The following is a 16,961-nucleotide window of genomic DNA, read 5'->3' as shown; positions in this document are numbered from 1 at the left end:
GGATTGCCAGAGCCAAGGTGGTGGAGGCAGCAGGAAAATGGCAAACAAAGCACCTTTTTGTGAAACGTGGTGCTACATGGGCAGCACGGAGGCAGCAGAGGGGAAAGCGCTGGGAAAAGTGAATGCGAAAACTGAGACACGTTGAAGTCACAGACATAGGCTTCAACTCTTTGCTGAAGGATGACGTATCCAGAGAGGGAGCTGAGGTGGTTTTTAAAGCCTTGTATTAGTGTAGGAAGAAGACTAGGGTCTTACAGAGCAAGATACTGGGAATCAGGGCCCTTTGGTTTACTACCATGTCCCAGGGGAGTGGGTTTTACAGGTGGGATAGACCTCAGGGGAGCAAGGATCCCAGCATCCCACGCTCAGTCACTGCTTGCTTCATCTCTGGGCTTGGTGTCCTGCGTTCCCTGACCACCCACTGGAGGTGGAGGATTTTACACCTCATCTTCTGGGGTCAGGCTTGTCACCTTGTAAACCCGCGTCTTCCCATCAAAGTTTAATCCCGACAGATGACAGGAAATGAAATTTTGTAATATAATAAAAAAGCTACATACAAGTCCTGGGACTAACAAAAATGAAATTTCATAAAACAATAATAACGGCACAGAGAAGTCCTGGGACTAACAAAATGTTTGGATGGCACAGCGGTGGAGGCCATGTAAATGCTTAGGTTGATGGACTGAAATATATACTCCTTTTGCTTGTTTTCTATTACATCTGCAAGTGCCTAGGGATAAGGAACGTGTGCTCATGCATATTTGTCATGTATTACTGGTGCTGCACAGCTTAAAATAATAAAAAATTGAGTTTGCAGAGATAGGAAGAGAAAGATGCTAGAGAAAATCTTCAGACAAGACCACTTGTTGTTTTGCTGAGAGGAACTATATTCCAGGCTCTGAGATTAAAAACTACTTGCATTCTCCAAATGAGGTTTTCTTCCTTGGGCAGAGTCAGTGCCAGCTAATGGTTCAGACTTGGTTACAGTTGGCAAAGAGTCAATTGCTTTTTAATCTGATTTCCTAAAGAAATAAGGCATGTGATCTTGCTGCCTCTCTGCATGCGTGGAAGCGTGTGTGCACAGCTCTGCCTGCCTGGTTTTCCCTCTCTCTGCAGCAGCCGGTTCCACCCAGAGGAGATGGGGGAAGGACTTAGAGGTGCCTTTACAGGCGTCATGGTAATAATGGGGTTAAATAGAGGATGACAAATCAGGTGATGCCCCACTGATGGAAATGCCTCAAGCCTTTCTGGGCATTGGAGAATCCATATGGAAGCTCAGCCTTGGACAGAAAAACAAAGCACAGGGGACCAGGCTTTCACAGGGTCTGCTGCCGTGGGTGGTGCGTACGTCTGTACACAGGCACATACATATTTTCTGAATAGGTAGAAACAACAAAGAGGTGGGAGAGAAATGAAAAAAACAGTAAATAAACACAGCCCACGCTTGCTGTAATGTTTGAGGAATGACATCGCTATCTGTTCATTTGGTATTTGTTCTAATAGCCCTGATCAAAGTGCTGGCGCTGCTGATGTGCATGTGGATGTCAGAAGTACTTGCAGAGCTGTTCCATTGTAATTTAGCATTAGTTAATAGGTACTTAAACTAAAGTGGTTGCCTATTTGATTATGATTGGGGGTTATTAACATTTTTTTCCATAAACAGATGGTAACTGTCCGCTGAGTCGATTGCAGAACAATTCCAGGGTTCTGATTCAAGAGGACCAGCTCCTGCAAAGATATCTTGGGTGCCTGGCTTTTTGCTTCTGTTGATTTGGTTTTTTGTTCCTCTCTTTTTTTTCTTTCTTCCTTCATCATGCAATTATCACTGCAGCTTTAAAGGCGGGGGGGGGGTATATACAAGAGCCATGACCTACCTTTCAGATGAGGTTTAATTCTGACCCACGTTGCCTTGGCCAAGTCTGGCTATAATCATGCACTGATTGTTTTTCCCTGATTATTTATTTGCAGCTGTATAGGAATGAACAAACATGCTGCAGCTTGGAGAACCTTCACCTTAAGGGTTAGTTGCTGAGGAGAAATCTGTGATCAGACCCCTTTAATTTCATCCTCCCGGGAGCCTGCCATGTAGCGAGAACAAAGTAATACCAACCAGTAATACCTGGCATGGTTACGAGAGAGAAACAGCCCTGCATTAAAAGCCATGGCTGACCACGGTGGCTCAGGGATGTGTGGTGAGCCATGCTAATGATCTGGAAAGGGGAACTGATTGCTGTTGAGCCCAGGTGTGTGATGAGCAGAGCCCAGTGGTGCTGAGGGGCTGAGCACCCCGAAATGCATGGGCAGAACGACTGTGTGGAGCTGTTGGAAATCAATGCTTTTCCTTGTTGATATCCTCCTCTTTGTTTGAAAAGCCTCTTGATATGCTTCTTGCACTCGATATTACTTGGTTTTATTTGCCTGGGAAGTGGATTGAAAGGGCATGTGGTTTCACTGGCTCTTCTTTCTATAAATGCCTGTTTATACTCTGCTGAAGTGCAAGCTGTGCTATTTTTTTATTTATTTAGTGCCTTCAAGGTGATAAAGCATAAAGCTCTTCAAACTGATAAGTGCCTCACCCTCTGCTAAGCATCCAGTCTGTAACCAGCGTGGCGGCAGCAAGGGAAAGCTACTGTGCAGCTCCGTGGCAAATCTTCAAGAGATCCCACCTGAGGATCCCACCTCCCCTGAGGTGCTGTGACAAGCCACTGACTTCTGTGTCTCCTCTCCATGAAGGCAGATCTTTTTCTCACGCTGGCAGTTAATGCTTTCACCCCTTGTCCTTCAGTCCCAAGTGGTGTTAATTTGGTGAAGGTTTTGAAAGATGGGATGGTGCTGTCACTTGTTGCTGCCTGAAGGAGCAACCCTTGGCTGGATAAATGCATCCAAGGGGCTGGAGAGTTGCATCAAATGACCTTACAGGAGAAATGGTTAGCAGAAGGTCAGGATTTATTTAGATCTAGAAAGAAAACATTTCCCACTCCCAGAAGTATTAATAGGTTATTTCTAAAGGCAATGGAAAGTGCAGTGACCAGCCATTATCAATTTCATTTGCTTTTGTAAAACCAAAGTGTCTATTTTAGGCAACTACTAAAAGCAGTTTAAAAAAAAAAGCCAGATCAGTAGTTTTCAGGTTACCTGAGAAGCCCCAGGCCTCTTTCAAACCATGTTCCTGAGGGCTCTTCCTCTGCATACAAGACCTCCCTTGCTCATGGTTGCATATATTCGCCCTAGTCACCAGCTGGGTGCTGGACCCTGGATGCATCCCTTGCCCCAGATGAACCCCTTGGTACACTTGGCATTTGCCCAGGGCAATTCTGGGCTAGCAGGTGTCTCACTGCTGACGTTCATAAGCACTTCTCAAGTTGCGGTATGAAAAGCTGAGTAAGTGACCCTCATCTTACCTGTGATCCAGTGTGATATGAACTCCCACCTGAGGTGGTGGAAAGATGTTGAAATTTATTTTTTAAAATAATAGTTTTTGAAAGTGTCCCTGTTCCAGGCTCAGAGCATCAGCTTTTCCACCAGCAAAGCATTAACAAGTGGCAGCACTGGGGACTGTACTGCTTGTGGCACTGTGCTGGCTTCTGCCTTCGCGTATGTGATGGGCACAACCTTGAGGAGGGAGAAGGTGAGAATGAGCTACAGTTGCTTCCCCTGCGCTGCAAGGCTCTGGGAAGGTGTCCTTCATCCACTCACCATTCAGGAACAACTGAGTCACCCCAATTCCTCACTCAGCCTCTTGCATCCATCTCTTCCACAGCTGTGAAATTGCCCTGGCTCAGTCACTTGAGCAGCCTCCCCCAAGGATGCAGAAGGTGCTAATCCTCAGGAGGCTCCTCTCTGTGGCAGTGATGCTCCTGCTTGCTTGCTCCTTGCCTCCATGGCTCCAACCAGTGTTTGCTGCTTGGTCTGAGGGTGTCTGTCCATCTGCCTTCACGTGGCTTTGCTTTAGTGAAAGATGCTGCATTGACAGCACAGAGCCAGAATAGTCCTGTTTTTAACAGAACATGTCCATAACAGGTACTACATTCAACAGCAGAACAGGTTAATTTTTTTAACCAATGTGACTAAACTGATGAAGAGATGTGATCTCCACAAGCCTTGGGTCTTGTGCACTCTCCTGCACCTCTAAAGGTGGCCAACAACCAGATAACTAAGTGTCAGCTTTGATGTGGCTTTAATAAGGTGCAAGGCAGTGTGGGAAGAAGCAAAGGGCTTTAATTAATATTTTAATTGTAGTTTGTCTGTACTGCAGTTGTTCAATTATTCTTTGAAAAAGATTTTGTTACTGTTAATGCTGATAAATGGCCCTCTGGGACAGTGTCCCTGGTGTCACCTCTTCCTCCTTGTGACTTGCTGTAGGATTGTCATTCATTTACGTGGTGTTTAGCCAGGAATGCTGAGATCTGGCACTCTGTCCTTAAACCCTGGAGCAGGAGAGCTTTGCTCTTGGTCAAGGGGCAGGTGGCTGCGATGTAAAAGGAGGGATTGGCAGGGGAAGCATTTGGGAGCTGTGCAGGCAAGTGGGGAGAAGGAAGAGAATGGTGCTACTTTGGTTTTGAACGTGGGCTGAATGTGGTTGAAAGAGTGCCTAGAAATTTGGAGGCAGTAGAATAACCACCCAAGGGAACGGATAGGGACTGTCACTTGGGCTGTTCAAGCTTCAGCTGGTGAAAGCACTGATGAAGCAAATTGTAGAGAGCACTGAAGCATCTGATGAACTAATGGGTTTGTTCCATCTCCAACCTCTATTTCTTGTGGTGCAATAACGAGCCTGCCTGCCTGTGTCCTGGACAGCCCCAAGAAACTCCATCAGCACCAGTGCTTAGCATCTGCTGATGAAGGTGGGAGTGGTGCAGAACCTCATGTCATGCTCAGGCATCTCATTTAGATCTACAACTATGCTATTAAAAATCAATGGACCAGAACATAATGCCTGTATACAGGCAGCTGCTTTGGTAGTATTTTGTGCACAGTGGGAATAAATCACATTTGGATTCTCATATTTTGTGTCTGGGGGACAGGGTTCTATTTGGGAGAGTGGTCTTCATTTGGTGCCATGGCCCTGGATAATGAAGAAGGACAGAGGATGGGATGCTGTTACCCTGAACCTGGCTTCTGATTCAGGAAAGTGACCCAGGAGATCTCATTGCCCATAGCCACATAAACTGGCCACAGGTCTCACTTTGGGCTCTGAGTGTGAGGCACTGGTGCCATCAGGATGCATTGAGTGGCACCAAATGGACCAGGTCCATGCTGGAAATGATGCTTAGTACACTCATGAAAATTCATCCCAGCCCAGTCATCAGCCTTCAACATACTCTGCTCTGCACTCAAGACCATGTTGCAAGATCTCCCCTCTGCTCTCAGGCTTGCAGCATGAGAAGAGCATGGAGCTAGTGCTCATGGACATCTTCTGTGTGTTGCAACGTCTTTGCTCCCTGTATCTGCCAGAATCTATTAGCTGCAGAAAAGTTTTTCTTTATTGTTTTACTTCACCCAGACCAGCATCTGCAGGAGTCAACAGCCTCTTCTGGAATGGGCCGTTTCACATCAGGACCTTTATGCTATAGCCCAGCAACCTATGCACCCTGGTGTTGGGGTGGTTTTGTGGCTCTGCTGGATAGCCTTTGATCTTACTGAAAGACCTCGCTTTGTGACCTGAAAGACCTCACTTTGTGACTAGCAAAGGATTTTCCCCACAGAAAAAGGAAAAAAACATTTTTGGTCAGAGCCCTGTTGAGAAAAATGGCCTTTGGCAACATGGTTTTGCCACAGCTGCCTTTGATGACACCGAAGCCAAAGCAGTGCAGCAGCTTCATAAACCTTTATGAGTGAAAACCCACACAATTGTGGTGGAGAAAATGGATGAGTCTTTTTGGATTTTGGATTAAAAACTCTTTGGCTTGTTTCTTATTCCACCTGAACCAGCTATAGGAGGAGCTGCTGCCAGTGAACCTGCATCTCCATCTTCTCTGTTCCAGGGTGTGCTTCACCCTCCTCAGCAAACAGCAAGTTCTTCCCAGCCTAACACAGTCAAGAGCAATACAAGAGGCTGTGAATTAGTGTGAAGGGAAAAATATTGTTTTCCTTCACCCTGGTTTTCCTTCAGAGTAAGATTCATGTGACACGGGCTGAGATACGGGTGCTGTGATAGCTCCAGGGCAGGCAGCGTGCCAGCGAGGGTCCCCGGTGGCATCGGTGTCCTGACACAACGCTGTCCACTCGTGCAGAAGTCTGTGGTGCTGAGACAGCTGCTGGGATCAGGGCAGGGGAAAACTGGCCCTTTTGTTGCTGACAAGACGATTTCATCTTGATGCTCTAAAAGCTCTTGTGACATCTGCAATTTTCCAGATGGATAACAAAAACCTGTGAGCAGGGGTGCCTCGGCGGCTTTCGAAGTGCTTGCCTGTGGAGCCGTGTCTGTTGGTTTCATATCTGCTGACAGGGCTTAATAATCATTACGCTAAGTGGAGCTGGCACTTGGGGAGGCAGGTAAAGCCTCTGCTGCCCTTGGCTAAAACACGTTTCTCACCATGCAGCGCAGAGATGTGGATCGTGGAAGTGGAGCTGATTTCTGCTTCTTCTCCTCCCAAGCTTTAGGGCTGTGCAGGATCTGCCTGCTGGGTCCACTTGCCTCCTGCTCAGGAGCTTCTCTCATGACATCCAGGTGTGCTCCTGGATCTGGCCCAGGAGCTGTGGTCTTCCACTGGGTTCTAGTTTTGGTCACACTTTGGAAACAGGAAAACAGAGACGGAGTTTCCCACAATCAGCAGATGCGTGGTTCATGAGAAAAAGCAAAGCATGTTGTCTTCCAAAGTGCTCGTAGCAACATTGTGCTCATTTTCTGATTGATGTTGGGGTAATAATTAGCATGGTCTTACCTGTTAAGCTCTGGAATATTTTTTTTTATGAAGACAAGATATTTAATATTATAAAAATGAAAGAAAACCCCATAATTTTGAGGTAATAGTGGTCTAGGATCAATATTTATTCTTATTGATTTCTCTGACTTTTTTCAATTGGTTTTGGGTAAATTTCCAGGTACAGGCAGCAGTGGGATGCTGCAGTAAGGCTGACGAGCTGGTGAGGGGCTCTGGCACAGTGGGACAGGACAGATACCCCTTGCCCTGGGGGGGTCAAATGCTGGGGAACTGGTGGTTGAGAGCTGGAAGGAGGACGTGTGACATGCAGGGTCCCCAAAGCATGGGTGTGTGCTGCTCTGTGGTCACCAAAGGCACTCTGGGACCAGACCCAGGAGCAGGGCTGTTTGCTACCCTGGAGAACTGCTCCACCTCTGTTTATTTAAGTGAATTCATTACATGATGCTTTTACACTCCATCCCCCTGGCTCCAGCATTGCTGGTTGTCCCTGGGATTGTTGCAGCTGGCTCTTCCCGTGGCGATAAGCAAGGGCGTGCATGCGAACTCTCTTATCCCAGCTCAGTCTTTCCAGCATCATCATCGTATTTTATTTCTTCTTGCCCTTTTCTGAGTTTTCTTGGTGTGTGGGAGGCTCCTGGCCCTGTGCCTGGCAGGGTTGTTGGGGCTTACCCCAGGTTTGATAACCCGATGCTTGCTGGGGACACCTCCTCCCTGTGCAGAGCATAGTCCTGCACCCTTGCAGGCTTGCAGCCTGCTGTCACCACCAGCCCATTTGGGCATCAACTGTCTTCCAGGTTTCTGCCTCCCACTAAATTGATGATTTATCTCCAAAACTTGTTTTTTCTTTAATTTTTTTAAAGTTTGCACCTTGACTTTCTTACTTCTGCCCATGTTTGCTGGCTAAGGAGCATGCTGCCCGTGTGATTTCATGCCTTCAGCGGCACTTGACTTACAAGAAGACTGTGGAGCTGGTGAGATGCTTTGCTCAGTCATTAAGCCACCATATCAGTGGTGGCTTTTGAAATTATTACAGTCCCACCCTACTTCCTATACAGACCTGTATCAACAGCTTACCTAATTCACTGAGTTTATTTAATTTCCAAATAATTAATAAAGATGTTAGATAAACCCAGCCTTAACAGCAGTCCCCGCAGTGAACCTCTCTGGCTTAAAGCTTTGCCATATTCGTGCCACCCAGACCGGCACTAGCAACGAAGAGCCACATAAATCAAATTTACTGTTGTTATTAATACTGCTGTATGACAGTGCTCATATCCAAGGCAGTTTGAATTAATTTTTCAAGGAAGTTTTTTCTGAGACACTATCAAATATTTTACTAAGCCCAAATATATTACAACCTTCATTGACTAATTTGGTAATTCAATCAGGAGAAAATAAGGCATTGAAGGTAGTTCAGCGTGATTTGTTTTTATAGACCAACTGCTTCATCCTCTTGATTCCACTATCATTTAGGCTCTTAAATAATTTTTTCTTAATATTTCCTTTGATTTTTTACTATAAATTTAAAGTTAAGCTTGTTATTTTTTTTTTTCTGCACATCAGCCAGGAGAACAAATGAAAGTTGTGTGCATATGTGTGCATATACGTGTATATAAAGGGAAATATCTGCAGATTTACAGTATGTCTGCTGCCTTGACAAGTTTCTCTACTCAGAATTAAATCAGTAGCAGTATCTGGTAATGAGACTTGGTGCCTTTTGGGCTGCTGAGTGCTTTTGCTGAGTATCCTGCTGTAGATTGCTGCAGATCTGTCCCCTTGGTGTGTGCGACCAAGAGAGGAAATATTGCTGAATTTTTCAATAGTACTTTGCTTTGCTGTTTTGACCATTATTTCATTTTTGTCTTTCTCTCTCTCTCTTTTATTTTTTTTTTTTTTTTAAGGAGTATTAATTCTTCTATTGCCTGTTTGCTTTCAATCTCCATCTAAAGCATTGTGATAGGAATTGAAACTAGGTACAGCCTGATTTAACTTCTGGGTGTCTGCAGAAATTCCCTTCTACTCTGCTGCTGCAGGACAGCTGGATTTTAGATTTTTCTCCCCTTTTTTACATTGTTATTTAGTTCTTAGTGACAAGACATATGCTCTTCTCTGTTTCTTTTCTAAGTTTATTATGCTGCTTGTGTATTTATTTAGAAGTGAATTGAGCTTATTTTCTCTGCTTAAAGATTTCAAGTAATGCTTCTTGGCTGCTACTGTCTATTAACATGATATCGGAGTTAATGGGATGTCAGTATGTGCCAAAACCCCTCATCAGTAAAGCACATGTATTCCACCCTGACATATTAAAACTGAAGCTGTAAGGGTGAAGCAAGACACCTTCCTACATTTTGATATGTATAGGTAAAGACATTGATTTAAGTTCTACTGAACATGCTGTGATCAGGTTACACCAAAATAAGTTGCTTCCTCTTAAATGCATCCCAACAGAGGAGTTAAAATCTGTATTTGGTTTATGGATGCTGCAGCAAAGGATGTCTCACTTGGGTGTGCTCCTGCCAGAGCTTTGCCCAGGTTTCAGGCTGTGGTTTTGGGACCAGTCATATGGGCAGGCTGTTTGTGAATCTGTCAACAAGGAATGAGGCTCTGTTTTATTGTTAAAAGAGGAGAGGTGCTATTAAATTTTGTTGATTGAGCCTTTTACTAACACGTGCTACTGGGCCTTTGAATGCCTGCCAGATGCTTCTCTTTTTTTTTTTTTTCTTTTTTTTTTTTCTTTTTTATTATTTGGATAAGACCAAACCTGGCATTTATTTACCTGCTACTGGACAGTTTACAGAAAGCTGTGTAAGCTCTCTCTTTGCACCAAGGTACTTTAGTTCAAATTCCTGGTTGCTCTGCTGACCCATGGTGCAGCAACCTGCTTTGAAACCAGCCTTTCAAAACCTTCCTGGGTATGGCCAGGGAAGCAGTGTGCTGCCTGAAACTGTGCCTTGAGGAGAAATCCTCATTTCCAACCAACAGGAAACATCTGCATGTTTTTACTGCTTCAGGCTTTACTCTTAGATTTTTTTTTTTCTCATATATGATTCTCAAATCCAGGCTTTTTTGCAAGTTAATGATAACTTAGAGGTCCTTTAACATCCTCCATTCTTAGCCAAGAACCCTTCAGTCTTGAACCCAGCCTTTGAGAGCTTTTCCCATTTCTCCAAGCATTTTATTTTCATATATCAGTGCTAAGCTGGTATATAACAAAGCCCCATGTGCTTCAGGATCTCCAAGCTCTCTTCTATGGCACGTGTCTTCTGAAAACTTTATGGCCCTTGCACTATCACTATCTACAGTGCATTTTAGACAACATGGTGTTCTACAGTGTGCCAAGATGTTGTGAAGTTTGCATTTGGAAAATGAGAAGAAATGAGGATGTGGAAGATGAAGGAGAGGTGATGCAACAGCCCAGACACTTATTTGACAGCCTAATGTTTCAAGTCACCCTTACCAAAGCAGGTGGGAAGGAGAAAACTTCTCTCCCTGAGTGCTTTGTGCATATGGAGCACAAGAGTGTGTGTGCACGTGTGTGTGTGCAGGCATTGTGGAGGAATAAAGGTAGGAAGACGCTTTATGAAATTGTTAGTAGCTGGCGGTAAGTGCCTATTTATCTGCACTGAGCTGCGGAGCCCGGAAGCGGCTGGAGGGAGATTTGCTGTCGAGCAGGCTCTTTAAGGATAAATAATCTTGGCTGAAATTTGTGCTAATGATTTCCTAAATGTGCTGGCATGTCGTCTTGAGTGGTGGAGAGAGAGGGAAGGCAGTGGTTGCATCTTTTTTGGGGGTATGAATGGGGAAGGCGAGAGGAGGGAGCAGCAAGTGTTTCTGATTTTTGGTTAACAGTGTGGGAGATGGAAAGTTGGTGATTGAATCTTGATTTCTTTTCTTGCTCTGGTAAGAGATTTCTTTTATTGGTCTAACTATGGGAGATGTGTGACCCATGGATGTGGCTACACTGAACATGTTGCAGTCCTTGAGACTTTCTACTGAAGGATGTTGACTTCATGAAGAGGTTTGGTTGATACAGAATCCAGCACAACTCTGTCAGTTTAAATTATTGAGAGGGTACTTACAACTGTCTTGACCAGGTAGCAATAAAACCAAAGCAAAGTATACAAACCCATCTCTCCATAGCCAAAGGCCGTCCTATGGTAAGGCAGAGCAGGGGGAGCTTCGTGGCAGCCTGCAGTTATTAACCCCGTGTCTCCATCATGCTCAGATCAGATTTAACAAAATGATCTCGGCACCTTCCTGAATTTTACTACAGGACTGAAGATTGGAATTTTACCTCACCAGTCCTGAGCCTGGAAATAGGTCTGCACACTCCTGTGTTTTGGGTGAGCAGGGGTGCTGCAGGCAGTGTTGCCTGTGTTCATGTCTGGTGCTGCAGCTCTTGAGGTGCAGGGGATCAAACTCATCGTGGTACCAAAGAAAGTCTTCAGGATATCAAGATGTAATCTCCTAGAAGCTGTAGGCTGAGGGAAATGTTTCTAGTAAATATTGGCTTCTAGAGGATAAAGAAACGAGCAGTCCTCCTGTGTTTGAGGTAGTTTATCCCTGTTTCTGGGGTGTATCACAAATGCACAGATTAGCCTTTTGCTGGGGTTGTACCTTTCCTTGTGCCACAAACATGAGAGAAATGTGGGCTGAGAGGTGAGGGGATGCTTTGTGTGCACTTCTGGAGGAACGAGCCTTCCTCAGCTGCGACAGCAGCTCCAAGCCCCACCATCTCAGTGGTACTTTTTTGGGGGAGCTCCTCTTATCAGATCAGCTGAGCGTTACTGAAAAAGCAGCTGGTGGAGAATTTCATTAGCGGCTACCTGTTGAGAAGGACATGTGTTACCAGCATTTTTCTAGGCATAGGAGTTTAAAAAGTAGCAGAGGGAATTAATCAACAAATCCCACTGAAATTCCTCTAACATCCTTTGCCAATCCTGGGTTTAATGTCTAATGAGTGCTGAGGTATGTATGATGGGAGCAGGGGATGGTACTTTACAAAATGTTTCATTAACTAGAGAAAAAGGGTTTTACTCACAATAATTCAGAGCAGGTAAGTTTGTATGGTCTTGATGAGAAGACTGGGACAGAGATGGGCTTGGGGACTGAGATGGGCTCCCTGCTGTGACCAGCAGCTGAATGAGCCATCCAGAGTGTGCAAGGGTTAAGGACCATCCAAGCAGAAATGACACCTTGTAGACTGTTAAAATACCAAGGCTGGATTTTCATTTATCCTCTACTAACAAGCCTGCCTTGAATAGTTCATCAGTTTGATGTTGGAATAGCTTTTGCAGAGGCTTAATGAGACTAATCACTGCAGACTCCCTCCACAGCCATCCAGGAGGGGTGGGTTCCTCATTAGGCAGATGCAGAAGCATTTGGAGGCTGTGTCTCTCTCACCGCTGACTGCAGACTGAACCTTGGGGACATCCATCAGACTTGGTTAAAGGCTGGGAGACCTAAAGGTGAAAGCTTCTGCTGTGTGCTGAGAGTAAAAGCATCCTGAAATGCTGTCCTGAGCATCTTTCTTGAAGAGCTGGCGTGCGTGTTGACCACCTTTGTGGCCTTCGTTCCGCATGGGCTTACCACAAAGTGGCAAGTGGGGGTTTTGGGAGAAGTCTAAGTGTAGGCTCAGTGTCTTTTGAGATGCATGTTCCTGGCAGATCTCTCTGGCATCTGCTGATGAGAAATGCCTCCTGTGTTCTTTTACTGTGCTCTTTGCTGGAGAATGTTATTATTAAACTTGCTTTGTTACCACGTGAGCTGGAAGAGATGAGGTAAGAAGGAGGATACGTTACCACAGCCTTCTGCAGGCAACAAAAGGCAAAAAAATTGAGATTAGAGGTGTTTTCAGAAGGTGAATAGACAAAAAGCAGTGGCCTGAACTTCAGGAAGATTTGGCGAGTGGTTAGGAAAGTTTTGAGAGAGTGGAGGAGGGACAGTGTCCAGCATGGAGGGGAGTTAGGGCTCAGATCAGAGAAGTGGAGCCAGATTTCCAAGGGGTTTTGTGTAATGTGACCCCAGGAGCCCAAATCTCTAAAGAGTTTTCTGCTCTGAAGGATGGGACTCCCTGGAGAAGCTGGCAGAGGGCTTGTGTGGACCAGTCTTGCTGGCTATGGGACAGAGTGGTCATGGTGGCTCCTGCTCTTGTTGTCCTCCATCCTCTCTCTTGGGAGCTTGCTTTGCTGGCTCCTTCACCCTCTCTCCCTGCTTCCCCCTCGTGTTAAGCACTTGGTTGAGCTTTCCTCTTGAAGACCCTGTCCCTTGCCTGGGGAATTAGCAAATACCCTGTAGCACAAGCACTGAGCTGCATCCCCAGCACCCGGGAGGCTCGCGTGGTGCGTTGTTGGCAGCCGAGTTACGTGCCACTTGGATATTTTTCTCCTGACAAGAGCAGTATGTACAGATTTTCCGCTTACTGCCCTGCTTGCTCCGTTTTTTTTCCCCGAGCCCGAGTTAGTTACGGCAGCTTTCAGCACGCTCTGCATTGATCATTGTGCTGGCAGACGCATGGATTTCATGCAGGAAAAGCTTTTTTTCTTTTTTTCTTTTTGCCTTTTTTTTTTTTTTTTCTGGAGAATGAGTGAATTAAGCCATGTGTTTACTGCCACTTGAGCAAAGCGGTCCCAGGCTGGGCTACAAGATACATGGTTGGTGTTTAAAATTGAAAGCAAACATCAACATAGAAACTCAGAGAGGGAGAAAGGAGTCTGGGTAATGGGATTACATTACTTCCACGCTAATATGACCTTGGAGATGGTCTGCTACTCTGCAGAGATTTGGGGAGTAATGCATTTGATAGTATCATCTGAGAGGATGTGCATTTATCTGTGCATATTTATAGCCAAGCTTACACACTTGTGTGTACGTGCACAGTGGTTATTCTTTCAGTTTACCCTGGAGTGTTTTATCTATTCATCTCCAGCTCTGTGTGACCTAGGGATGTGTTGCAGGTGATGCTGTGGAATCCTTCTACAGTAGGTTCAGATGCTGTGCAAGAAGTTAATGACTTCTCCTTTGAACCGCCAGCTGAAAAGCCAAAATAAAAAGCACTGCACCCCTAAAAGTCAGTACACAGTGGCAACCTCCCCAGGGAGTAGATCTTCACTCCTTAGTCTCTGTTGGAGCCAGGAGGGGAGGGAGATTTCAAAGGAAGGAGCTGTTGTCTGTTAATGTGCCCTCTTTGTGGCATTATTAGTGTGGAGAAGAGCAGCAGCATCTCTTTTTATCTTGGGTACCACACCAAGATGCATTGATTGCTGAGGTATCTGAGGCCCTGGCTCTGAATGGGGAGATTTCCAGATCAGAACCAGCATTTTGAATACCTGTTGATGATCAGAGTGCTGTGGTGCTGGGCAGGCTATGAATTATTAAAATATATATTTTTTTTTTTTAATAATCGACAGTCAGAGTAGAAATGAGTTATAATGAAATGGATCCAGCAGTTTACAGACAGGCAGCATAGTGGGGGTGGGAGAAGAGCTGGGTTTTTCCTGTACAAAAACATCCATGGGGAGCTACTTCTCTGGGTCAGGATATCCAGAAATGTGTGTGTCAGGATGAACTCACCATTCCCTTCGGACTCTACAGAGTTTAGCTTTATTTTAGGTAATAGCAGTAGTTTTTTGCCTTTCCCCCTTTTTTCAAAGTATTTTTTTTTTTTTCTAGAGGATAAGTGCAAATAGTCTTTGTGTATCAAAAGGGAAAAGAGACAAATTCATGGTTTATGGGGAGGGACAGCCTTGGGTGGTGATATAGGAGCTTTCTGTGTGAGGGTGGCATTTGCTCAAGGAGAGAAGACAGCCCTTCCCAGGCATCTTTGGAAATAAAACTGGTGTGAAGGGAATGGGCTGACTGAGAAGGAATGCTTTAACGGCTTACATGGCTATTGAAGCTGTGGAGTGGATGTGGTTCTATGATTCTGTGGTTTCCTTTAACGCTCCTGTAGCTACTTTATGGCACCTTCTGTTGATAGAGAACATTGCTTGAGAGCCACCAGTTAGCCCCCACCCAGCATCCTCACTGCTGCTGGTTTCTCTCCAGTCGTTCATCACCTCTGCATACCAAAAGACCCCTGGCCAGCCCTCAGCTCCACAGGTTCTTTCTTGTGAAATGCAGTTTTTTCTTTTCATTTTGACACCATTTGGATGGGAGAAGGCTATGTATCTCATATGATGTTTAATGCTGGTAGTCTATTGCAATTCACGCTTCCTTCATGCCCCGAATCCTCCGGCAATGGTGCCACCTGCACCAGACAGGTTGTTTTACCTGCGCTGCCAAAACATGGCATATGGAGATGTCTTCCTCCATCTTAACTGTAGAGGTGGCCTTGGTTCAGCAAGATGTACCTTGGTCTGTCTGCTGTGTTCCTAATCACCATGGCATGTACCTGGTCTGCTGATGTTGGGAGAACAAACCAATGTTTCGTGCGATAACGCAGCCTGCCCAAGCTGAGCTGGCTTGGGTTTGAGTGATCACCTCACAGAAGGCAGCAGCCCTGATAAGCATCTTTTAATGATGACAGGATGACCTTGTGGAGGGATGAGCCCTGCCTTCTTTTTGAAGGAGCTGGTTTGGGGGTGCTGGATAACCCCTTGCACCCTGTGCTTGGCTCCAGACCGTCTGCACCTCCCTAGAGGCAGATTGAAGGCAGCACGTAGACATGAATCTTTGCTTGTGGTCTATAAAATATACAATAGAAGCTACTTTCACATCCAGGCAATTAAAATGTCTACTCTGTGCATAAAAGGAGTCTGATAATAATAATAATGGTGAATTTAATGAGATTTCAGATGTCTTTGCAAACTGGCCCAGGTTTTGTAAGTTCAAAGATGTGTCATGTTGCAGCCCCTGTGAATTGGGGAGTTTTCTTCCCTCAAGTGCTTCAGGCTGTAATGAAGGTTGAGCATCCCCGATCAGGCAGCCTGCGTGGGGTATGTCTCATCCCAAGGGAAACAGGCATTAGTCAAAATGCAATCCGGAAGGGATGAGAGCAAATTTGCAAAACATTCTGCCTAACGCCTTTTGGAAGGAATTCAGAGAAGAGCAACTAAAATTATTAAGGTTCTGCAGGGAATGTATTGTAAGAAAAGATTAAAAAATAGAAAAGCTGAATATATAGAATGCAGAAGACCAGAGTGAAGGGGAAGTGATCCCCAGCGGTGCATATTTAGAAGAGTTGAACAATGGAGAAGTAAAAAGACTATTTAGGATGCTGGAAGGATAACATGGGGTGTATAGAATCAATTAAGCAATCAAAAACCTGTGAGCTGCATATCTAGATCCCTTTTCCTAAAGCAGAAGTAAGAGGGGTGTGAGAGTCTCTGAAATGGCTTTTGGAAACTTTTGAGCAGGGCTGAGGCGTGACAGATGATGAGTGCTTGCCCTGCTGTGCTTGGGTAGAGATGTCCTCACTGAGGTCCCTGTGTGGTGGGATGGGGGTATGGAAACCTCCTGGCCTTGTTGGGCTTTTGCTGTCTCCTTAGAAAGTGTGGAGGGGTGGCTGGGCATTCCCCCGATGCCCGGACTGCCTTGTCCTTTCCCTGCTGCCATGCTGGTGCATGAAATAGCAACGTGGAAGGTGTGATAGGGACGATTGGCTGCAGTCTCCCTGCCTTGGCTGATTAATTAACTCTTCAGATTAATTTCCTTTCTGATTACCGCTTGATTAATTCCTCCTAACTCTGCGAGACCTCCTCACTACTTAATCCTCTTTATAAGCCCTCAGAGTGTGATGCTTGAAGTAAACATCAGGCAAAAAAAAAAAGGCAAACACTCTGAAACACAAACACAATGATGCCGTTGGCAGGTTCCCCTCCCACGCTGGGACCCAGCACCCCTGGAGCTACCCCACAGCACCCTGCCCGATGGGCTCCTCCACACTCCCCTCTTCTCCTTGCACTTAGCCCCACTCTTCACGTGTGTTCTCCAGTGTGTCTGTAGCAAATTGCACAATTTCACTTGTTGAGCCTGATAATTAGTGACAATATCCTGGTAATTTGCAAAGGGGGCAGGAGGAGGGAGCTGTGTTCAGCTGTGTTCAGCAGCCTGAGAGGAAGTTTTTTTCTCATCGCT

This window comes from Antrostomus carolinensis, unplaced genomic scaffold, assembly GCF_000700745.2.
Source record: "Antrostomus carolinensis isolate BGI_N321 unplaced genomic scaffold, ASM70074v2 scaffold7345, whole genome shotgun sequence".
In the NCBI taxonomy this organism is placed as follows: Eukaryota; Metazoa; Chordata; class Aves; order Caprimulgiformes; family Caprimulgidae; genus Antrostomus; species Antrostomus carolinensis.
The sequence above is the reverse complement of the archived record's forward strand: the minus strand, read 5'-3'. Positions refer to the sequence as shown.